The sequence below is a fragment of the Dreissena polymorpha genome, chromosome 9 (assembly GCF_020536995.1).
Source record: "Dreissena polymorpha isolate Duluth1 chromosome 9, UMN_Dpol_1.0, whole genome shotgun sequence".
Taxonomy (NCBI): Eukaryota; Metazoa; Mollusca; class Bivalvia; order Myida; family Dreissenidae; genus Dreissena; species Dreissena polymorpha.
The window spans coordinates 29,119,875-29,144,768 of record NC_068363.1 but is presented as its reverse complement, the minus strand read 5'-3'; the positions used below and the strand labels follow the sequence as shown (position 1 = coordinate 29,144,768).

At 37.2% G+C, this 24,894-nt stretch overlaps 1 long non-coding RNA gene across 13 annotated transcripts; it reads left to right on the top strand.

The window, feature by feature from the left end:
* The first annotated feature begins 2,811 nt into the window (after window positions 1–2,811).
* On the top strand, window positions 2,812–19,034 carry LOC127843895 (uncharacterized). 13 transcript variants are annotated; one of them, XR_008032416.1, is made up of 10 exons: window positions 2,814–2,864; window positions 3,653–3,714; window positions 6,235–6,296; window positions 7,972–8,022; window positions 8,805–8,866; window positions 10,898–10,959; window positions 12,637–12,822; window positions 13,473–13,534; window positions 16,044–16,105; window positions 17,782–19,034. It is a non-coding gene; the product is annotated as an uncharacterized LOC127843895 (long non-coding RNA). The 13 variants fall into 13 exon arrangements; XR_008032417.1 differs by having other exon boundaries at window positions 7,972–8,033; XR_008032415.1 differs by lacking the exons at window positions 7,972–8,022; window positions 8,805–8,866 and adding an exon at window positions 5,403–5,453 and having other exon boundaries at window positions 2,812–2,864.
* Window positions 19,035–24,894: the final 5,860 nt, after the last annotated feature.

The window sequence follows — 24,894 nt, the reverse complement described above, 5'->3', positions numbered from 1 at the left end:
AGATAATCCAGCCAACTTAATATATTGGTGCAATATGAATAGGAAGGTAATAATATGCAAGAAAAACACATTCATTCAGAACATATTTTTCCTTTAGGTTACAATATACTAAATCTTTTTGGAGTGCATGCTAATTACTCTTTAAAAACCTGAACATCATTTATAGAAAACACAATTCTCTGTGTGGGCACTTGCCATGACTTTTTTTAGAATGTTTCTTGTGCATGTGGTAGGGAAAAACATTGATGTTTAACTAAATTCACTCATTTCTTGAAGGTTAAAGACTACATGAGACTTTGACAGATGGCGGGAAACCCTCACCACTGGTACGAACCCGGTAAATTGATGGCTGTAAAAACAGTGACCGCTGATTCGCATCGAGTTCTTTCTTGCAAAACGCATGCCCCCCTTTTTTATTGTCTAAATCATTGCGACTTGGATGCTCTTTAAGAAATTAAAGGTATGGTTATGGGGGTCTCTATGCGCAAAAGTTTGACTTTATTTTTTGTTGAAGTTATTGCTTTAACATTGAATTTGTGTAGGAAATCTTTTGGTATATTGTAACCTAAACTAGCTTTAGGTAAAAATTTGAATATCATCTGCAAGTGCAAAATATGACTGGGAAAGCTGATTTTTGGTCATTTCTTAACAAAAGAGAAAAAATAAGTGCCTTAAATGCATGAATTCAGATAATAATTTGACCTGGAATAGTTGTTTTTCAAGTTGACCCCCACCCTGATATAGCCAAATAAGGCTAAATTGCTTTCCGACTTGAATTCAAAGGCATATTGGTTGACCGTGTAGCTTTAGTGTGCTACATGAAGTCAGAATTCAACGCCAGGAACTCCGTGATCCAGTAACGCAACAATAGCTAGTGCATAAAGCATGAACATTCAAACAGAGCCCCATTTCACCGACATGGAATGGCGGACATTTTTACATTTGGACAGTGCAGCAGACACTTAATTGAGGCAGCCTTCATATTTTAGTACAATCATGAACATAACAAGGTTTTATTACTTCATATTATTCATAAAAAATACACTAAAATACTTAAATGCATGTTTTTTTGCCATTTTATATCTATTTTTTATTGGGAATTTTTGACTTTTTCAGGAGAGAATGTCTGCAACTAAGCCGAGGGCCACTGGATAAGGGTGTTTGATGGTAAAACAGGTAATAATACTAAATTATTATCATGTACGCAAGCAAATAAGCATATTTATGATGCTTAGGTGTGAAATACTGTCATAATCAGGTTTGTGGTCACTCAAACCCTTGCCGCCATGCAATTCCCCGTGCAGTTTGTATGGATAGTTCCGCGTCCTGACACGTAAGCTCGCGCTTTGTTGGCAGCAGAAGTTGGCACTTAACAGTTTATCCTTGTTCCTAAGCATGTATGCAGTGCATCTGAGTTGATATGCTACTTGTAACCCTACAATTAGCTTGTGTTTGGTATTGTTTTCTCACAATATGCTTACAGTCATGGTCCCGGCTTGAAGGATGTGGCGTCCGACTTAAACATAGGATTGTTGTAGCAAGTGTCCCCTTCATCATTTACCTTAGAGGGATCTTTTTGCCAAAATGTGGCACTTTCAGCAACCAGTTTAGTTTTTCATTTGGTACATGCTTCTCTCATTCAGTGATTTATGGGAAGTATTGACCTTATTTGCTGTCTTTGCATACAAAGGTGACATGGATCAATGAATGTGTTTGTTGAGAATTCTGCGGGAAGCGGTGTCCCCAGAAGATGTACTAGAAACCTCTTTCAGGAAGCCTGCATTGATCTGAGCTGCCTTTCTGCCCCTGGTTACTTCATAAACTTCATTTCTAAGCTTATAATGCTCTCCTACATATATGTATCTTGTTCATTTTAAAACCTTCCAAAATGAGCATTTTTGTCTTTCGCTCAGTTTTAACGCCCATTTTGACCAGATTGCCACCATAAAAATAGTCAAAAGTACTTGTTTTTGCGCCCAATAGATTTTTGTATTCTCTTGAACCTCTGAATGACAGCTGGCAGAGCATATTGACCATCTGCTGCAGTTTAAAGGCACCCATGGCATTATATGCTAGAATATACCATTTGCGACTGGTAAATAAATGGGCTCCGAGCACAAGGCGCTTTCAAGATTTCACACTTTTATAAGTGTGAAACAACAAGTTATAGGAAGCTTATTGATTTCTACACTTCAAAGTATCTTTGATCTCTATTTTTGCTTATTTGTTGTTTGTCTTGGATGAAATTGGATATTTTTGCTGTGAAAATGACATTTTTGGGGGTATTAAAAAAAAAACACACAAAAAAGACATAATCAAAATGGCTTGGAGTGAAAATATCTAACAAGTTTCATTCTTTCCCCACCCCGCATAAGCCTCACGTGCCTGTCCATATGGTTTGTTTTGGTATTTTGTTGCAGATATTGAACACAACAGCTTTACTCTTAAAGGGACATTTAAGCTTTAACAGCCCTTAAATCGCCTTCTTCGGGACCGAAAACACCCGCATGTGAAAATGTGATCTAAAATGGCCAAATGGACAGATAATCCAGCCAAACTTAATATATTGTGCAATATGAATAGAAGATAATAATATGCAAGAAAAACACATTTCATTCAGAACATATTTTTCCTTTAGGTTACAATATACTAAATCTTTTTGGAGTGCAATGCTATACTCTTTAAAAACCTGAACATCATTATAAGAAGACAACAATTCTCTGTGTGGGCACTTGACTTTATTTTAGAATGTTTTCTGTGCATGTGGTAGGGAAAACATTGATGTTTAACAGAATTCACTCATTTGCTTGAAGGTTAAAGACTACATGAGACTTTGACAGATGGCGGGAAACCCTCATCCACTGGTACGAACCGGTAATTGATGGCTGTAAAACAGTGACCGCTGATTCGCATCGAGTTCTTTCTTGCAAAACGCATGACCCCCCCCCTTTTTTATTGTCTAAATCATTGCGACTTGGAATGCTCTTTAAGAATTAAAGGTATGGTTATGGGGGTTCTATGCGCAAAGTTTGACTTTATTTTTTGTTGAAGTTATTGCTTTTACATTGAATTTGTGTAGGAAATCTTTTGGTATATTGAACCTAAACTAGCTTTAGGTAAAAATGATTGAATATCATCTGCAAGTGCAAAATATGACTGGGAAAGCTGATTTTTTGTCATTTCTTAACAAAAGAGAAGAAATAAGTGCCTTAAATGCATGAATTCAGATAATTTGACCTGGAATAGTTGTTTTTCACAGTTGACCCCCACCCTGATATAGCCAAATAAGGGCTAAATTGCTTTCCTGACTTGAATTCAAAGGCATATTGGTTGACCGTGTAGCGTTAGTGTGCTACATGAAGTCAGAATTCAACGCCAGGAACTCCGTGATCCAGTAACGCAACAATAGCTAGTGCATAAAGCATGAACATTCAAACAAAGCCCCATTTCACCGACATGGAATAGCGGACATTTTTACAGTTTGGACAGTGCAGCAGACACTTAATTGAGGCAGCCTTCATATTTAGTACAATCATGAACATAACAGGTTTATTACTTCATATTATTCATAAAAATACACTAAAAATACTTAAATGCATGTTGTTTGCCATTTTATATCTATTTTTTTATTGGGAATTTTGACTTTTTTCAGGTAGAGGAATGTCTGCAACTAAGCCGAGGGCCACTGGATAAGGGTTGTTGATGGTAAAACAGGTAATAATACTAATTATTATCATGTACGCAAGGCAAATAAGCAGATTTATGATGCTTAAGGTGTGAAATACGTGTCATAATCAGGTTTGTGGTCACTCAAACCCTTGCCGCCATGCAATTCCCCGTGCAGTTTGTATGGATAGTTCCGCGTCCTGACACGTAAAGCGCGCTTTGGTTGGCAGCAGAAGTTGGCACTTAACAGGTTTATCCTTGTTCCTAAGCATGTATGCAGTGCATCTGAGTTGATAATTGCTACTCCAGCTGGAGTTTCACTTCTTTATGTGTAACCCTACAATTAGCTTGTGTTTGGTATTGTTTTCTCACAATATGCTTACAGTCATGTGTCCGGCTTGAAAGGATGTGGCGTCCGACTTAAACATAGGAATTTTGTTGTAGCAAGTGTCCCCTTCATCATTTACCTTAGAGGGATCTTTTTGCCAAAATGTGGCACTTTCAGCAACCAATTTAGTTTTTTCATTTGGTACATGCTTCTCTCATTCAGTGATTTATGGGAAGTATTGACCTTATTTGCTTGTCTTTGCTACAAAGGTGACATGGATCAATGATATGTGTTGTGTTGAGAATTCTGCGGGAAGCTGTGTCCCCAGAAGATGTACTAGAAACCTCTTTCAGGAAGCCTGCATTGATCTGAGCTGCCTTTCTGCCCCTGTTACTTCATAGAACTTCATTTCTAAGCTATAATGCTCTCCTACATATATGTATCTTGTTCATTTTAACCTTTCCCCCAAAATGAGCATTTTTGTCTTTCGCTCAGTTTTAACGCCCATTTTGACCAGATTGCCACCATAAAAATAGTCAAAAGTACTTGTTTGCGCCCAAAATATGAAATTTTGTATTCTCTTGAACCTCTGAATGACAGCTGGCAGAGCATATTGACCATCTGCTGCAGTTTAAAGGCACCCATGGCATTATATGCTAGAATATACCATTTGCGACTGGTAAATAAATGGGCTCCGAGCAACAAGGCGCTTTCAAGATTTCACACTTTTATAAGTGTGAAACAACAAGTTATAGGAAGCTTATTGATTTCTACACTTCAAAGTATCTTTGATCTCTCATTTTTGCTTATTTGTTGTTTGTCTTGGATGAAATTGGATATTTTTGCTGTGAAAATGACATTTTTGGGGGTATTAAAAAAAAAACACACACAAAAAGACATTATCAAAATTGCTTGGAGTGAAAATATCTAACAAGTTCATTCTTTCCCCACCCCGCATAAGCCCCACGTGCCTGTCCATATGGTTTGTTTTGGTATTTGTTGCAGATATTGAACACAACAGCTTTAACTCTTAAAGGGACATTTAAGCTTTAACAGCCCTTAAATCGCCTTCTTCGGACCGAAAACACCCGCATGTGAAAATGTGATCTAAAATGGCCAAATGGACAGATAATCCAGCCAAACTTAATATATTGGTGCAATATGAATAGGAAGATAATAATATGCAAGAAAAACACATTTCATTCAGAACATATTTTTTCCTTTAGGTTACAATATACTAAATCTTTTTGGAGTGCAATGCTATACTCTTTAAAAACCTGAACATCATTTATAAGAAGACACAATTCTCTGTGTGGGCACTTGCCATGACTTTATTTTAGAATGTTTCTTTGTGCATGTGGTAGGGAAAACATTGATGTTTAACAGAAATTCACTCATTTGCTTGAAGGTTAAAGACTACATGAGACTTTGACAGATGGCGGGAAACCCTCATCCACTGGTACGAACCCGGTAAATTGATGGCTGTAAAACAGTGACCGCTGATTTGCATCGAGTTCTTTCTTGCAAAACGCATGACCCCCCTTTTTTATTGTCTAATCATTGCGACTTGGAATGCTCTTTAAGAAAAGGTATGGTTATGGGGGTCTCTATGCGCAAAAGTTTGACTTTATTTTTTGTTGAAGTTATTGCTTTTACATTGAATTTGTGTAGGAAATCTTTTGGTATATTGTACCTAAACTAGCTTTAGGTAAAAATTGAAATATCATCTGCAAGTGCAAAATATGACTGGGAAAGCTGATTTTTGGTCATTTCTTAACAAAAGAGAAGACAATAAGTGCCTTAAATGCATGAATTCAGATAATTTGACCTGGAATAGTTGTTTTTCAAGTTGACCCCCACCCTGATATAGCCAAATAAGGGCTAAATTGCTTTCCAACTTGAATTCAAAGGCATATTGGTGACCGTGTAGCGTTAGTGTGCTACATGAAGTCAGAATTCAACGCCAGGAACTCCGTGATCCAGTAACGCAACAATAGCTAGTGCATAAAGCATGAATATTCAAACAGAGCCCCATTTCACCGACATGGAATGGCGGACATTTTTACAGTTTGGACAGTGCAGCAGACACTTAATTGAGGCAGCCTTCATATTTAGTACAATCATGAACATAACAAGGTTTATTACTTCATATTATTCATAAAAATACACTAAAAATACTTAAATGCATGTTTTTTTGCCATTTTATATCTATTTTTTATTGGGAATTTTGACTTTTTCAGGTAGAGGAATGTCTGCAACTAAGCCGAGGGCCACTGGATAAGGGTTGTTGATGGTAAAACAGGTAATAATACTAAATTATTATCATGTACGCAAGCAAATAAGCATATTTATGATGCTTAAGGTGTGAAATACTGTCATAATCAGGTTTGTGGTCACTCAAACCCTTGCCGCCATGCAATTCCCCGTGCAGTTTGTATGGATAGTTCCGCGTCCTGACACGTAAAGCTCGCGCTTTGTTGGCAGCAGAAGTTGGCACTTAACAGGTTTATCCTTGTTCCTAAGCATGTATGCAGTGCATCTGAGTTGATATGCTACTTGTAACCCTACAATTAGCTTGTGTTTGGTATTGTTTTCTCACAATATGCTTACAGTCATGGTCCCGGCTTGAAAGGATGTGGCGTCCGACTTAAACATAGGATTGTTGTAGCAAGTGTCCCCTTCATCATTTACCTTAGAGGGATCTTTTTGCCAAAATGTGGCACTTTCAGCAACCAGTTTAGTTTTTCATTTGGTACATGCTTCTCTCATTCAGTGATTTATGGGAAGTATTGACCTTATTTGCTTGTCTTTGCATACAAAGGTGACATGGATCAATGATATGTGTTGTGTTGAGAATTCTGCGGGAAGCTGTGTCCCCAGAAGATGTACTAGAAACCTCTTTCAGGAAGCCTGCATTGATCTGAGCTGCCTTTCTGCTCCTGTTACTTCATAGAACTTCATTTCTAAGCTTATAATGCTCTCCAACATATATGTATCTTGTTCACTTTAACCTTTCCTTCTAGTTTAAACCCCCAAAATGAGCATTTTTGTCTTTCGCTCAGTTATTAACGCCCATTTTGACCAGATTGCCACCATAAAAAAGTCAAAAGTACTTGTTTTGCGCCCAAAATATGAAATTTTGTATTCTCTTGAACCTCTGAATGACAGCTGGCAGAGCATATTGACCATCTGCTGCAGTTTAAAGGCACCCATGGCATTATATGCTAAAATATACCATTTGCGACTGGTAAATAAATGGGCTCCGAGCAACAAGGCGCTTTCAAGATTTCACACTTTTATAAGTGTGAAACAACAAGTTATAGGAAGCTTATTGATTTCTACACTTCAAAGTATCTTTGATCTCTCATTTTTGCTTATTTGTTGTTTGTTTTGGATGAAATTGGATATTTTTGCTGTGAAATTGACATTTTTGGGGGTATTTAAAAAAAAACACACACAAAAAAGACATTATCAAAATTGCTTGGAGTGAAAATATCTAACAAGTTCATTCTTTCCCCACCCCGCATAAGCCCCACGTGCCTGTCCATATGGTTTGTTTTGGTATTTTGTTGCAGATATTGAACACAACAGCTTTAACTCTTAAAGGGACATTTAAGCTTTAACAGCCCTTAAATCGCCTTCTTCGGACCGAAAACACCCGCATGTGAAAATGTGATCTAAAATGGCCAAATGGACAGATAATCCAGCCAAACTTGATATATTGGTTCAATATGAATAGGAAGATAATAATATGCAAGAAAAACACATTTCATTCAGAACATATTTTTCCTTTAGGTTACAATATACTAAATCTTTTTGGAGTGCAATGCTATACTCTTTAAAAACCTGAACATCATTTATAAGAAGACACAATTCTCTGTGTGGGCACTTGCCATGACTTTATTTTAGAATGTTTCTTTGTGCATGTGGTAGGGAAAACATTGATGTTTAACAGAAATTCACTCATTTGCTTGAAGGTTAAAGACTACATGAGACTTTGACAGATGGCGGGAAACCCTCATCCACTGGTACGAACCCGGTAAATTGATGGCTGTAAAACAGTGACCGCTGATTCGCATCGAGTTCTTTCTTGCAAAACGCATGACCCCCCTTTTTTATTGTCTAAATCATTGCAACTTGGAATGCTCTTTAAGAAAAGGTATGGTTATGGGCGTCTCTATGCGCAAAAGTTTGACTTTATTTTTTGTTGAAGTTATTGCTTTTACATTGAATTTGTGTAGGAAATCTTTTGGTATATTGTAACCTAAACTAGCTTTAGGTAAAAATGAAATATCATCTGCAAGTGCAAAATATGACTGGGAAAGCTGATTTTTGGTCATTTCTTAACAAAAGAGAAGAAAATAAGTGCCTTAAATGCATGAATTCAGATAATTTGACCTGGAATAGTTGTTTTTCAAGTTGACCCCCACCCTGATATAGCCAAATAAGGGCTAAATTGCTTTCCGACTTGAATTCAAAGGCATATTGGTTGACCGTGTAGCGTTAGTGTGCTACATGAAGTCAGAATTCAACGCCAGGAACTCTGTGATCCAGTAACGCAACAATAGCTAGTGCATAAAGCATGAACATTCAAACAGAGCCCCATTTCACCGACATGGAATGGCGGACATTTTTACAGTTTGGACAGTGCAGCAGACACTTAATTGAGGCAGCCTTCATATTTAGTACAATCATGAACATAACAAGGTTTATTACTTCATATTATTCATAAAAATACACTAAAAATACTTAAATGCATGTTTTTTGCCATTTTATATCTATTTTTTATTGGGAATTTTGACTTTTTCAGGTAGAGGAATGTCTGCAACTAAGCCGAGGGCCACTGGATAAGGCTTGTTGATGGTAAAACAGGTAATAATACTAAATTATTATCATGTACGCAAGCAAATAAGCATATTTATGATGCTTAAGGTGTGAAATACTGTCATAATCAGGTTTGTGGTCACTCAAACCCTTGCCGCCATGCAATTCCCCGTGCAGTTTGTATGGATAGTTCCGCGTCCTGACACGTAAAGCTCGCGCTTTGTTGGCAGCAGAAGTTGGCACTTAACAGGTTTATCCTTGTTCCTAAGCATGTATGCAGTGCATCTGAGCTGATATGCTACTTGTAACCCTACAATTAGCTTGTGTTTGGTATTGTTTTCTCACAATATGCTTACAGTCATGGTCCCGGCTTGAAAGGATGTGGCGTCCGACTTAAACATAGGATTGTTGTAGCAAGTGTCCCCTTCATCATTTACCTTAGAGGGATCTTTTTGCCAAAATGTGGCACTTTCAGCAACCAGTTTAGTTTTTCATTTGGTACATGCTTCTCTCATTCAGTGATTTATGGGAAGTATTGACCTTATTTGCTTGTCTTTGCATACAAAGGTGACATGGATCAATGATATGTGTTGTGTTGAGAATTCTGCGGGAAGCTGTGTCCCCAGAAGATGTACTAGAAACCTCTTTCAGGAAGCCTGCATTGATCTGAGCTGCCTTTCTGCCCCTGTTACTTCATAGAACTTCATTTCTAAGCTTATAATGCTCTCCAACATATATGTATCTTGTTCATTTTAACCTTTCCTTCTAGTTTAAACCCCCAAAATGAGCATTTTTGTCTTTCGCTCAGTTATTAACGCCCATATTGACCAGATTGCCACCATAAAAATAGTCAAAAGTACTTGTTTTGCGCCCAAAATATGAATTTTTGTATTCTCTTGAACCTCTGAATGACAGCTGGCAGAGCATATTGACCATCTGCTGCAGTTTAAAGGCACCCATGGCATTATATGCTAGAATATACCATTTGCGACTGGTAAATAAATGGGCTCCGAGCAACAAGGCGCTTTCAAGATTTCACACTTTTATAAGTGTGAAACAACAAGTTATAGGAAGCTTATTGATTTCTACACTTCAAAGTATCTTTGATCTCTCATTTTTGCTTATTTGTTGTTTGTCTTGGATGAAATTGGATATTTTTGCTGTGAAAATGACATTTTTGGGTGTATTTAAAAAAAAACACACACAAAAAAGACATTATCAAAATTGCTTGGAGTGAAAATATCTAACAAGTTCATTCTTTCCCCACCCCGCATAAGCCCCACGTGCCTGTCCATATGGTTTGTTTTGGTATTTTGTTGCAGATATTGAACACAACAGCTTTAACTCTTAAAGGGACATTTAAGCTTTAACAGCCCTTAAATCGCCTTCTTCGGACCGAAAACACCCGCATGTGAAAATGTGATCTAAAATGGCCAAATGGACAGATAATCCAGCCAAACTTAATATATTGGTGCAATATGAATAGGAAGATAATAATATGCAAGAAAAACACATTTCATTCAGAACATATTTTTCCTTTAGCTTTAGGTAAAAATGAAATATCATCTGCAAGTGCAAAATATGACTGGGAAAGCTGATTTTTGGTCATTTCTTAACAAAAGAGAAGAAAATAAGTGCCTTAAATGCATGAATTCAGATAATTTGACCTGGAATAGTTGTTTTTCAAGTTGACCCCCACCCTGATATAGCCAAATAAGGGCTAAATTGCTTTCGGACTTGAATTCAAAGGCATATTGGTTGACCGTGTAGCGTTAGTGTGCTACATGAAGTCAGAATTCAACGCCAGGAACTCCGTGATCCAGTAACGCAACAATAGCTAGTGCATAAAGCATGAACATTCAAACAGAGCCCCATTTCACCGACATGGAATGGCGGACATTTTTACAGTTTGGACAGTGCAGCAGACACTTAATTGAGGCAGCCTTCATATTTAGTACAATCATGAACATAACAAGGTTTATTACTTCATATTATTCATAAAAATACACTAAAAATACTTAAATGCATGTTTTTTGCCATTTTATATCTATTTTTTATTGGGAATTTTGACTTTTTCAGGTAGAGGAATGTCTGCAACTAAGCCGAGGGCCACTGGATAAGGGTTGTTGATGGTAAAACAGGTAATAATACTAAATTATTATCATGTACGCAAGCAAATAAGCATATTTATGATGCTTAAGGTGTGAAATACTGTCATAATCAGGTTTGTGGTCACTCAAACCCTTGCCGCCATGCAATTCCCCGTGCAGTTTGTATGGATAGTTCCGCGTCCTGACACGTAAAGCTCGCGCTTTGTTGGCAGCAGAAGTTGGCACTTAACAGGTTTATCCTTGTTCCTAAGCATGTATGCAGTGCATCTGAGTTGATATGCTACTTGTAACCCTACAATTAGCTTGTGTTTGGTATTGTTTTCTCACAATATGCTTACAGTCATGGTCCCGGCTTGAAAGGATGTGGCGTCCGACTTAAACATAGGATTGTTGTAGCAAGTGTCCCCTTCATCATTTACCTTAGAGGGATCTTTTTGCCAAAATGTGGCACTTTCAGCAACCAGTTTAGTTTTTCATTTGGTACATGCTTCTCTCATTCAGTGATTTATGGGAAGTATTGACCTTATTTGCTTGTCTTTGCATACAAAGGTGACATGGATCAATGATATGTGTTGTGTTGAGAATTCTGCGGGAAGCTGTGTCCCCAGAAGATGTACTAGAAACCTCTTTCAGGAAGCCTGCATTGATCTGAGCTGCCTTTCTGCCCCTGTTACTTCATAGAACTTCATTTCTAAGCTTATAATGCTCTCCAACATATATGTATCTTGTTCATTTTAACCTTTCCTTCTAGTTTTAAACCCCCAAAATGAGCATTTTTGTCTTTCGCTCAGTTATTAACGCCCATTTTGACCAGATTGCCACCATAAAAATAGTCAAAAGTACTTGTTTTGCGCCCAAAATATGAAATTTTGTATTCTCTTGAACCTCTGAATGACAGCTGGCAGAGCATATTGACCATCTGCTGCAGTTTAAAGGCACCCATGGCATTATATGCTAGAATATACCATTTGCGACTGGTAAATAAATGGGCTCCGAGCAACAAGGCGCTTTCAAGATTTCACACTTTTATAAGTGTGAAACAACAAGTTATAGGAAGCTTATTGATTTCTACACTTCAAAGTATCTTTGATCTCTCATTTTTGCTTATTTGTTGTTTGTCTTGGATGAAATTGGATATTTTTGCTGTGAAAATGACATTTTTGGGGGTATTTAAAAAAAAACACACACAAAAAAGACATTATCAAAATTGCTTGGAGTGAAAATATCTAACAAGTTCATTCTTTCCCCACCCCGCATAAGCCCCACGTGCCTGTCCATATGGTTTGTTTTGGTATTTTGTTGCAGATATTGAACACAACAGCTTTAACTCTTAAAGGGACATTTAAGCTTTAACAGCCCTTAAATCGCCTTCTTCGGACCGAAAACACCCGCATGTGAAAATGTGATCTAAAATGGCCAAATGGACAGATAATCCAGCCAAACTTAATATATTGGTGCAATATGAATAGGAAGATAATAATATGCAAGAAAAACACATTTCATTCAGAACATATTTTTCCTTTAGGTTACAATATACTAAATCTTTTTGGAGTGCAATGCTATACTCTTTAAAAACCTGAACATCATTTATAAGAAGACACAATTCTCTGTGTGGGCACTTGCCATGACTTTATTTTAGAATGTTTCTTTGTGCATGTGGTAGGGAAAACATTGATGTTTAACAGAAATTCACTCATTTGCTTGAAGGTTAAAGACTACATGAGACTTTGACAGATGGCGGGAAACCCTCATCCACTGGTACGAACCCGGTAAATTGATGGCTGTAAAACAGTGACCGCTGATTCGCATCGAGTTCTTTCTTGCAAAACGCATGACCCCCCTTTTTTATTGTCTAAATCATTGCGACTTGGAATGCTCTTTAAGAAATTAAAGGTATGGTTATGGGGGTCTCTATGCGCAAAAGTTTGACTTTATTTTTTGTTGAAGTTATTGCTTTTACATTGAATTTGTGTAGGAAATCTTTTGGTATATTGTAACCTAAACTAGCTTTAGGTAAAAATGAAATATCATCTGCAAGTGCAAAATATGACTGGGAAAGCTGATTTTTGGTCATTTCTTAACAAAGAGAAGAAAATAAGTGCCTTAAATGCATGAATTCAGATAATTTGACCTGGAATAGTTGTTTTTCAAGTTGACCCCCACCCTGATATAGCCAAATAAGGGCTAAATTGCTTTCCGACTTGAATTCAAAGGCATATTGGTTGACCGTGTAGCGTTAGTGTGCTACATGAAGTCAGAATTCAACGCCAGGAACTCCGTGATCCAGTAACGCAACAATAGCTAGTGCATAAAGCATGAACATTCAAACAGAGCCCCATTTCACCGACATGGAATGGCGGACATTTTTACAGTTTGGACAGTGCAGCAGACACTTAATTGAGGCAGCCTTCATATTTAGTACAATCATGAACATAACAAGGTTTATTACTTCATATTATTCATAAAAATACACTAAAAATACTTAAATGCATGTTTTTTGCCATTTTATATCTATTTTTTATTGGGAATTTTGACTTTTTCAGGTAGAGGAATGTCTGCAACTAAGCCGAGGGCCACTGGATAAGGGTTGTTGATGGTAAAACAGGTAATAATACTAAATTATTATCATGTACGCAAGCAAATAAGCATATTTATGATGCTTAAGGTGTGAAATACTGTCATAATCAGGTTTAGTGGTCACTCAAACCCTTGCCGCCATGCAATTCCCGTGCAGTTTGTATGGATAGTTCCGCGTCCTGACACGTAAAGCTCGCGCTTTGTTGGCAGCAGAAGTTGGCACTTAACAGGTTTATCCTTGTTCCTAAGCATGTATGCAGTGCATCTGAGTTGATATGCTACTTGTAACCCTACAATTAGCTTGTGTTTGGTATTGTTTTCTCACAATATGCTTACAGTCATGGTCCCGGCTTGAAAGGATGTGGCGTCCGACTTAAACATAGGATTGTTGTAGCAAGTGTCCCCTTCATCATTTACCTTAGAGGGATCTTTTTGCCAAAATGTGGCACTTTCAGCAACCAGTTTAGTTTTTCATTTGGTACATGCTTCTCTCATTCAGTGATTTATGGGAAGTATTGACCTTATTTGCTTGTCTTTGCATACAAAGGTGACATGGATCAATGATATGTGTTGTGTTGAGAATTCTGCGGGAAGCTGTGTCCCCAGAAGATGTACTAGAAACCTCTTTCAGGAAGCCTGCATTGATCTGAGCTGCCTTTCTGCCCCTGTTACTTCATAGAACTTCATTTCTAAGCTTATAATGCTCTCCAACATATATGTATCTTGTTCATTTTAACCTTTCCTTCTAGTTTAAACCCCCAAAATGAGCATTTTTGTCTTTCGCTCAGTTATTAACGCCCATTTTGACCAGATTGCCACCATAAAAATAGTCAAAAGTACTTGTTTTGCGCCCAAAATATGAAATTTTGTATTCTCTTGAACCTCTGAATGACAGCTGGCAGAGCATATTGACCATCTGCTGCAGTTTAAAGGCACCCATGGCATTATATGCTAGAATATACCATTTGCGACTGGTAAATAAATGGGCTCCGAGCAACAAGGCGCTTTCAAGATTTCACACTTTTATAAGATGTGAAACAACAAGTTATAGGAAGCTTATTGATTTCTACACTTCAAAGTATCTTTGATCTCTCATTTTTGCTTATTTGTTGTTTGTCTTGGATGAAATTGGATATTGTTGCTGTGAAATTGACATTTTTGGGGGTATTTAAAAAAAAACACACACAAAAAAGACATTATCAAAATTGCTTGGAGTGAAAATATCTAACAAGTTCATTCTTTCCCCACCCCGCATAAGCCCCACGTGCCTGTCCATATGGTTTGTTTTGGTATTTAGTTGCAGATATTGAACACAACAGCTTTAACTCTTAAAGGGACATTTAAGCTTAAACAGCCCTTAAATCGCCTTCTTCGGACCGAAAACAACCGCATGTGAAAATGTGATCTAAAATGGCCAAATGGACAGATAATCCAGCCAAACTTAATATATTGGTTCAATATGAATAGGAAGATAATAATATGCAAGAAAAACACATTTCATTCAGAACATATTTTTCCTTTAGGTTACAATATACTAAATCTTTTTGGAGTGCAATGCTATACTCTTTAAAAACCTGAACATCATTTATAAGAAGACACAATTCTCTGTGTGGGCACTTGCCATGACTTTATTTTAGAATGTTTCTTTGTGCATGTGGTAGGGAAAACATTGATGTTTAACAGAAATTCACTCATTTGCTTGAAGGTTAAAGACTACATGAGACTTTGACAGATGGCGGGAAACCCTCATCCACTGGTACGAACCCGGTAAATTGATGGCTGTAAAACAGTGACCGCTGATTCGCATCGAGTTCTTTCTTGCAAAACGCATGACCCCCTTTTTTATTGTCTAAATCATTGCGACTTGGAATGCTCTTTAAGAAAAGGTATGGTTATGGGGGTCTCTATGCGCAAAAGTTTGACTTTATTTTTTGTTGAAGTTATTGCTTTTACATTGAATTTGTGTAGGAAATCTTTTGGTATATTGTAACCTAAACTAGCTTTAGGTAAAAATGAAATATCATCTGCAAGTGCAAAATATGACTGGGAAAGCTGATTTTTGGTCATTTCTTAACAAAAGAGAAGAAAATAAGTGCCTTAAATGCATGAATTCAGATAATTTGACCTGAAATAGTTGTTTCTCAATTTGACCCCCACCCTGATATAGCCAAATAAGGGCTAAATTGCTTTCCGACTTGAATTCAAAGGCATATTGGTTGACCGTGTAGCGTTAGTGTGCTACATGAAGTCAGAATTCAACGCCAGGAACTCCGTGATCCAGTAACGCAACAATAGCTAGTGCATAAAGCATGAACATTCAAACAGAGCCCCATTTCACCGACATGGAATGGCGGACATTTTTACAGTTTGGACAGTGCAGCAGACACTTAATTGAGGCAGCCTTCATATTTAGTACAATCATGAACATAACAAGGTTTATTACTTCATATTATTCATAAAAATACACTAAAAATACTTAAATGCATGTTTTTTGCCATTTTATATCTATTTTTTATTGGGAATTTTGACTTTTTCAGGTAGAGGAATGTCTGCAACTAAGCCGAGGGCCACTGGATAAGGGTTGTTGATGGTAAAACAGGTAATAATACTAAATTATTATAATGTACGCAAGCAAATAAGCATATTTATGATGCTTAAGGTGTGAAATACTGTCATAATCAGGTTTGTGGTCACTCAAACCCTTGCCGCCATGCAATTCCCCGTGCAGTTTGTATGGATAGTTCCGCGTCCTGACACGTAAAGCTCGCGCTTTGTTGGCAGCAGAAGTTGGCACTTAACAGGTTTATCCTTGTTCCTAAGCATGTATGCAGTGCATCTGAGTTGATATGCTACTTGTAACCCTACAATTAGCTTGTGTTTGGTATTGTTTTCTCACAATATGCTTACAGTCATGGTCCCGGCTTGAAAGGATGTGGTGTCCGACTTAAACATAGGATTGTTGTAGCAAGTGTCCCCTTCATCATTTACCTTAGAGGGATCTTTTTGCCAAAATGTGGCACTTTCAGCAACCAGTTTAGTTTTTCATTTGGTACATGCTTCTCTCATTCAGTGATTTATGGGAAGTATTGACCTTATTTGCTTGTCTTTGCATACAAAGGTGACATGGATCAATTATATGTGTTGTGTTGAGAATTCTGCGGGAAGCTGTGTCCCCAGAAGATGTACTAGAAACCTCTTTCAGGAAGCCTGCATTGATCTGAGCTGCCTTTCTGCCCCTGTTACTTCATAGAACTTCATTTCTAAGCTTATAATGCTCTCCAACATATATGTATCTTGTTCATTTTAACCTTTCCTTCTAGTTTAAACCCCCAAAATGAGCATTTTTGTCTTTCGCTCAGTTATTAACGCCCATTTTGACCAGATTGCCACCATAAAAATAGTCAAAAGTACTTGTTTTGTGCCCAAACTATGAAATTTTGTATTCTCTTGAACCTCTGAATGACAGCTGGCAGAGCATATTGACCATCTGCTGCAGTTTAAAGGCACCCATGGCATTATATGCTAGAATATACCATTTGCGACTGGTAAATAAATGTGCTCCGAGCAACAAGGCGCTTTCTAGATTTCACACTTTTAGAAGTGTGAAACAACAAGTTATAGGAAGCTTATTGATTTCTACACTTCAAAGTATCTTTGATCTCTCATTTTTGCTTATTTGTTGTTTGTCTTGGATGAAATTGGATATTTTTGCTGTGAAATTGACATTTTTGGGGGTATTTAAAAAAAAACACACACAAAAAAGACATTATCAAAATTGCTTGGAGTGAAAATATCTAACAAGTTCATTCTTTCCCCACCCCGCATAAGCCCCATGTGCCTGTCCATATGGTTTGTTTTGGTATTTTGTTGCAGATATTGAACACAACAGCTTTAACTCTTAAAGGGACATTTAAGCTTTAACAGCCCTTAAATCGCCTTTTTCGGACCGAAAACACCCGCATGTGAAAATGTGATCTAAAATGGCCAAATGGACAGATAATCCAGCCAAACTTAATATATTGGTGCAATATGAATAGGAAGATAATAATATGCCAGAAAAACACATTTCATTCAGAACATATTTTTCCTTTAGGTTACAATATACTAAATCTTTTTGGAGTGCAATGCCATACTCTTTAAAAACCTGAACATCATTTATAAGAAGACACAATTCTCTGTGTGGGCACTTGCCATGACTTTATTTTAGAATGTTTCTTTGTGCATGTGGTAGGGAAAACATTGATGTTTAACAGAAATTCACTCATTTGCTTGAAGGTTAAAGACTACATGAGACTTTGACAGATGGCGGGAAACCCTCATCCACTGGTACGAACCCGGTAAATTGATGGCTGTAAAACAGTGACCGCTGATTCGCATCGAGTTCTTTCTTGCAAAACGCATGACCCCCCTTTTTTATTGTCTAAATCATTGCGACTTGGAATGCTCTTTAAGAAAAGGTATGGTTATGGGGGTCTCTATGCGCAAAAGTTTGACTTTATTTTTTGTTGAAGTTATTGCTTTTACATTGAATTTGTGTAGGAAATCTTTTGGTATATTGTAACCTGAATCGACTTGAAAGCGTTTTGCAAAGACGAGAAGTGCGTAAATATCTCACCTTGTAAGAAACCTATTTCGTGGGGCAATTGTCGTGTTATGGCGTCTATCTATCTATCTTCGGATACTGTTGAACTCCCCTTTCGGGTATTATAAACAGATTGCGCTGTCAGTGAAAGGAAAAGATTTATACAATATTGTACAATAAAAGTATTGGCAGTGAGACGTCAAAGAAAGAAAGTAAGAATGAAACAAAGTTTGAAAGTGTTAGTATATGTATAGACAAGAGTTAAAATAAGGTTTAAAACACACTCTGCCGCAACTAATTGTATGAGATGTGGCTTAATGCCAGCTCGAAGGATTCAAACGTTGGCAGGAGGACAATTTTTGGTGGGAGGTTGTTCGATAGTATGACAGTGCTGGGAAAATAAGAAAATTTATAATAGTTAGCTACTGTGTGAATCTGCCTATAAGCTAAAGGATGTGTATCGCGAGTCAATCTCCTGGGTTTATCAAAATATGTGGGGACGGGGACAGCTATTAATGAGTGGAAAATTTTGTAAAATAATACTATTTTAGTATCAGTCCATCTGTTCTCTAGAGATCTTATACCGAGTGACTGTTGCATGTCTGAGTCACTATCATACGTGGAATAGCTGTAATGTAGCCATCTGATTGCTCTTATTTGAACAATTTCGATTTTATTGATGTTTTGTTTAGTGTATGGCGACAAGACTGGAGACGAGTATTCTACTTGAGGCATGACAAGAGTTTTATTGGCAGTTTGTTTTACTTTTTTGTTTTTAGTTTGGATGTTACATTTAAGGAAACCAAGTGTTCTATTTGCTGTTGTACATATTCTATCAATGTGAGTGTTGACAGAAAGGTCTTTGGAAAAGTCTAATCCTTCGTATTTTGAACTTGGTACGGTTTTAAGGATATGGCCATACAATAAATAATTATGTTTGAGTTTATGTTTGCTTCGAGTTTTGTTCAGGACTTCGCATTTACTGAGGTTAAAATGTTTTTACCATTTGGTTTCCAATTGTTCCAAGGTATTAAGATTTTGCTGTTATTGGTTGCAATCATTAAGGTTGTTGATCGTGAGGTAGACAGCAGTGTCATCAGCAAAGGGACTGACTTGGGATCTAACATGATCTGGTACGTTGTTTATGTAGAGAAGGAATAAGAGGGGGCCTAAGACAGAGCCTTGGGGCACACCAGATGTCAGAGGAACTTCATCAGATTTCTCGCCCTCCAGAACGACAACTTGAGTTCGACCTTTTAGGAAATAACGGATCAAGTCAAGAGAACAGCCTCTGGTACCATGTTCATGAAGTTTATAGAGAAGTTTAGAATGGCTGACTTTATCAAAAGCCTTGCTAAAGTCCAGAAGAATAAGATCAGACTGCTGGCCTGCAACAAGGGTTCTCGCAAGGTCATCTACCAGTTGGATGAGTTGCGTTTCGCAGGAACGGCGCTCCCTAAAACCATGTTGGAGATAATATAATGTATCGTGTCTGGTTAAATGAGCAAAGATGTTAGATGCTATGATATGTTCAGTAAATTAACAAAGAATACAAGTGAGAGCTATAGGACGATAGTTTGATTGGTCACTGTGGGGTCCGTTTTTTATAGAGGGGGGGGGGAGACACATTTCCCTTTCTCCAATCAGATGATCAGATAATAATTAGAAACTAATGTTTAAGCCATACAAGACGGTTTATTGGTTCATGTGTTGTAAATTGAAAGGGCGACAATTCCTTCAAAAATAAAACGATCTCTAAAGCTTTACATTTACAATGGAGAGGTGATTCTACAAACAGTTTTAAACAAATCGTTGCTAAAAGCAGGAGTTGAGCACATAAGATTTTATATAATCTTAATCACTCTATAAAAAATAACTCAACAGCGAAACCTTGACAATATGCCCTGAGGCACTAATAGATAATCATTTTGTAAACGTTTCACAAAAATCACAAGCGTAATGCAGGAAGGTTTGCGTACATAATTATAAGACAGACTGAAGCACGCACAGACGCTTACCTTTTACGGGAGATAACCATAACCTATTTTGTTTATTTAAATAGCATGTTTTGGTATCGAAACTTAGGGATAATAAATCACTGCACCTCTTGTCAATTTATGTATTGCCTGAAACCAAGAAACCATTCTATTGTATGTTTTTTTTCATTATTGCTTCCCAATTTAAACAAGTTTAAACTATTATATTAACGGGAATAAAACAATGAAAAATGCGATTATTTTTAATTTGATATCAGTTAGGACTGCCACGTGACCATAGTAAATCATTTTATCTTCTTACCTTTTAAAAAACCTTCAGTAAGTCAGTGCAAATGTAATGGCATCTGGTCCGATCTTTATGTCTCCAATGTCAAGGTCACGACCCGTGTATAACTGGGACCAATTTGGACACTCACAACCCCGCCCCACGTCCAGCCCTTGGGAATCCAGGAGCTGGAGAGTCCCTCCCTCAACACGCCACACTGACCATGGAGGGAAATAATATACAAAAAGAATATGTTCTGGGTCTATTGCATGTGCGTAAAGTGTAACACCAGATTATCCTGAGACGAGACTTTCTGCTTTACGCAATTCATTAAGCCCAGTTTTCCCAGAACACGGCTCATATAGTCCAATATAACAACTAAAACTTACATTTTTAAACACATGCACACATTGTTAAACACATGCACATTTCATATCTACAGGTAATCTCATGAGGCGAAACACACTCTACAATAAAGCAAAATTATCAAATTGAAAGAAGCAGTGACCTCAACATAACAAGACGTACTGAGCACCAAGTTGTAGACACACACAATCAATAGATATCAGCAGACACACTACAGAAATATGGTGAACGAAGAACATAAAGTTGTATGAAAGATGAACTGTGTTTGTGAAAGACAATCTACCATACATTGAAGTGTTTAGGAAAAAGTCGGGAAACTGTTAATTAACAGAAAATTCCGAGGCTCGTTACTTTGCAAAATATCAATGGACCAGAACAACCAGCCTTGCTCTGAAAGCCATTTCAGGTAGACTCACATACCAATATCCAGATAAGTATCTGAAATCGTTTCGGAAACAATCCGGAAGTGCTTTTTTAGAGAAATTATTAATTTCAAGGCCCGTAACTTAGTTACAAAAATGAATCGGACCGAAACTATAACCTGATCTGTAAGTCATGTGTTTAGAATCGCACACCACAAATAAGGTTAGTATCTAAAAGCACTTAGGACAAAAAGTCCGGAAAAGGTTAATTTAAAAAACAAGCTTAGTCCAAGACCCGCAACTTCATCAAAAATCAATTGATGAACTTGAACTATTAGTTATGAAGGAAGACTCACATATCTAAAACAAGGCAAATACCTGAAAATCATGTAAATTTCTGAAAGCGTTTAGGAAAGTAACTCCGGAAACGGAATGTCGGACGTACAGACAGACGAACGGATGAAAAGTGAGACTGCTATATATTATCCTGCCGGGGGCATGAACAACAGCTAACAAGAGGAGAAAATGCAAAATAACGTCAAGCAAAATATACTAGCGGACAAGTGGAACCCTATCACATTTGTACGGTACACACTAACTAATACTTTAGGCTATTTTAAACAACACATGAAAGACATGGAAATATGGCCTAAAAATCATCAATAAATGATCACAATGACCGTCTCAGGCCGATTGCAAATTCCTTGAATGTGTATTGTTTATTTTGATTTTGTTTAACTCTTTCAGTACTGGAACCGAATGTTGAAGGCCTTTGCAAACAGTTTGGATCCAGACGAGCGCCTCAGAACGTGGCGTCTCATCAGGATCCAAACTGTTTGCTATTCTGAGAGTATTCTTTGAAAAAAAAATGCAAGAAAATGATAATTTTAGAAATTCAGCAGACGACATTTTAGCAGACGACAAATTTCCCAGCATGCAAAGGGTTTAAAGGCAGACTATGATTTACTATATATCGTTTATCTGCGCATACATCCAGCATGAAGCAAGAAATTACAGCTTCATGAAAGCATCAGTTCTCTCAGAATGGTCGTCAAGGTAAACATATTTCTTCTTGAAAAAATAGAATTAAGCAGGAAATATACAACGATTGCTGCTATGTTTGACTAATGGAGAAACAACAGTGTGCACTGAGTTTAAAGTGAGATTTCGTAAACGTGAATACGTCTCAATCCTGATCATGAAAATTGCACTTCGTTAAGCTAAATTTACATTTATATAAACATATGCTATTCAAAATTTGCTAAGGATCACTTTTTATAGTATGTGCAATTTGAAGTTCAACCCTAGCTAGATTCAGCCAGCGTCACGCATCTATGATAAATTAATGCATACAAATAAAATAGAAAACACACAATCTAATATCAAAACCTGCAAAATAACAATTTAAAATGAACGTAATCCAAAATTTTAGATAATGTGAAAATAAAAAGTGATTCTTAGCAAATTGTGAGTAATTTTGAGGTGTTTTGACAAATAAAAGGAAGATGATGATCATTACAAGCCTCGCACGCTATCCAAAATTATGTTATTCCGTTGCTTCAAAGTGTTGCATTATTTGCGATATTTTTGACAGCTTCGTGATTTGAAATGCATATTAACTAATTTAAACATTGAATCAAAAGACTTTTCTTCTATCACCTGTCTTTGTTGTGTATGTGTTATTTGTGTAACAGTCTGTACGACTATTATTTGTTTCGTATAAATCAAGTAACATGTATTTATACATAAATGTACGAGGTCCCATAATAATGTTGAGATTTATACTGACGGGTTCGAAAAACTTATATCAAGATGAATAGAAAACTCACATGTAGATGCACACGCTGTTGACCTTTTTAGAACGATACGCAATTTGAAAGCATTGCTTTATTATTTCGATGCAATGTCTGCACTCAATCTCTACGAGTTACAGTTCACCATAAACCAGTATATATATATATATATATATATATATATATATATATATATATATATATATATATATATATATATATATATATATATATATATATATATATATATATATATATATATATACGTCTATGTAATACATTGCCCAAATAAAACTGTCAAATAGCCCGATTAGTGTCTTTATTAATTTAAAATCGGGTTTTTAATACATGATAATATTTTAAATATGCATAAACATGTTACTAACAGCGCTAAATTTGATAAATGCTTACGTGCAAGTGACAAAATAAGACGGCACGTGATTATATCAAGTGACTTTATCAGCGTGATACGTGCTTATATACTCGACGCAGCCGGGTTAGTCCATTGAACGGAAACAACCTCTTGTTTGGGACATTGAAGCATTGAACTGTGAAATCGACATTCTATATTTATTAAAACGCCCAACATAACTACAATCACTTAATCGCATACATGTTCACGCGCTTGTGCTGCCTTTAAACAGCACTTAACAATTCTAATTTGATAAGCTGAGTTTGGGGTTGTCGGTTGATGATAAACCAAATATCTACGTTGACTATGTAACCCCCAACAGATAATGTTAACAGTGTTACTCTCGTTGAACAAATCAATACCGGACAAACTGCATACTATTATTTCAAGCAAAATACTACTCTTAGCTCTACATATAATACACAGTTGTGTTATGTAAAGGAAACAAGTGCAGTTTTTACTTGCCAAACGATTAACGCGTTGCATCAAGTCATTCGCGATGTCAATCGATAACTATACCGAGAGTGTTTCTTGAAATAAACGCAAGCAGCCGAGTTGCTGGGTTTGGTATGCAACACTTTCACAACAAACACGATACTTGATGAATCATCCTACGGTCGTTTTAACTGTTTCACGTTTCAAGATGATTGATAAGGACTTTCTGTATGATTACTCTATTATGGCTGCATTGTTCACTTTGGTAGGGAGGCAGGCGAACGTACGCATGCGCCGAGAGAGTCATTTTATGTCAATGGGTTTGCAAACGTAATGGCCCCTTACTTCAAAAACAAGAGTTACTTCACAGTAGCAAACTGTTGCATGCAAACATCCCGTCGGCTTCCGATCGCACTGAACTAGTGTCGGACCGGGGTTTAAGTTAATGTTGGCCTCGTAGGACATTACACGTGTGATATTTGCGCTATCCTCTGTAAATGGGTGTGTACCTGCATTACCCCCTTTTGAACATCTAGGAGCCCCTTCAGTAGCAAGCAAGTGCGCATTCAACTCCCCCCGGCAACATGTCTGGATTACCTATTTCCGGGCCGGGTTGAACTTAGGTTAAGCGACATAGTGCACGGGGACCTCACGTTGGCCATCAATCGAGCTGACGAGCATGCTTATCTTGGTTTGAATAAGGGTGGGCATCAGAGACACTTACATTATGCCGTGTGCTATTTCCATTTAATGGGTATGCAATTGGCTTGGCTCCTTCCTGAAAAAAACAAAATATAACCCGGTAGCGACGTGGTACATACATACCTCCCATTCTTCGCTTGTAAGGCTGAAATACATACAGGCCCGTAATAATGACCCCTTTCTTACAAACAAGAGGTATCTTCCGGTACCGACCTAGTGCACGCATATTATCTTTTGACTGTGTGTAGCGCTGACCTTATGTCGGGCGGGGTTGTAATTATATTGGTTAAGAAGGATGTCTATAGATTCCATGAATGCTATTTTCCAATTACTTTGTAAACGGATGACCCCCTATCTGACAAAAAAAAGAGTCAGGTTGGGATGTACTTAGACTTGATATTGTCCACATGTCAAGTTGTTTAAACTGTGAAGAACAACTCGTTGATATCACGAAACTGATCAACGTTGAAATTT